This window comes from Penaeus monodon, unplaced genomic scaffold, assembly GCF_015228065.2.
Source record: "Penaeus monodon isolate SGIC_2016 unplaced genomic scaffold, NSTDA_Pmon_1 PmonScaffold_9614, whole genome shotgun sequence".
NCBI lineage: Eukaryota > Metazoa > Arthropoda > Malacostraca > Decapoda > Penaeidae > Penaeus > Penaeus monodon.
The window spans coordinates 1,159-2,500 of NW_023665008.1; positions in this window are offsets into that span (position 1 = coordinate 1,159).

Here is a 1,342-nt window from a genome sequence, read left to right on the forward strand (position 1 = left end):
TCATTATCAATAATAAGATCGCGGGAAGAGAGAGACAGAGAGAGATGGTTAGCATGACATTTCCTGGTGGCATTAAAGCTGCATACTAATATCATATTAATGATAACAATAGGAAATGCCTTGAAAAAAAGGTATCTACTTGTTACGGATGACCATAATCAGGTTTATTGGTAACTGTAATCTGGAAGATAATTATAATAGTAACAATAACAGTAATAACATTAACAAGAAGAAGAACAATAATAATAAGAGTAGCAGCAGCAGTAATAGTAGTAGTAGTAATAATAATGATAATAATAATATTAATCATAATAATGATAATGATAATAGTAATAATAATAATGATAACATTAAAACTTAACGATATTGATAATGATGATGATGATGATGATGATGATGATGATCGTGATCATGATCATGAACATGATCATGATAATAATAATAATAATAATAATAATAATGATAATATTAGTGATAAAAGTAATAATAATAATAATAATAATAATAATAATAATAATAATAATAATAATGATAATAATGATAATAATAATAACAAAATAATAATGATAACAATAATAATAATGATAATAATAATAATAATAATAAAATAATAATGATAACAGAATAGTACTACTAATAAAATCATAATAATGATGAAGTAATAATAATAAAATAGTAATGTTGAAAAAATAATTATGATAATAATAATGAAAATAATAATAGTAATAAATCATAATGGTAATAATAATAATAAAAATAGTTATAATAATAATGATAATAATGATAATAATAATAATAATAATAATAATAATAATAATAATAATCATAATCATAATATTGATGGTAATAATAATAATAATAATAATAATAACAACAATAATAATAATAATGGTAATAATGACAATGATAATGATATTAATAATGGAAGTCAGACATTTCCCTGCAGGACTTTTTCCCTGTTGCTTTTTCTGTCCATTTTGTGCAAATGGGCATTTCACTACTATTAATTGGTGAAGACAGGCAACCCTAAAACCTTTACTTTGGTGTTGGAGTGTATGAACTAGATTGATATATTTCAAGTTGAAGTTTTATTACTGTTTATTATTTTATTATATTTGTTACTGTCGTTTTTTGTTTTTTTTAGTATTTACTTTTTTGTCACTACTCACTAAAAGAGTGAGGCAAGAAAAATGTTTGTAAGTCCAATGAGAAGAACTTCAGTCTCGTAAAATATTAATCGAATTTACATATATGTATGCATAAGTGTATATATTGTATGTGTGTATCAATATATTTACTAATCATATGTGTGTGTATATATATATATATATATATATATATA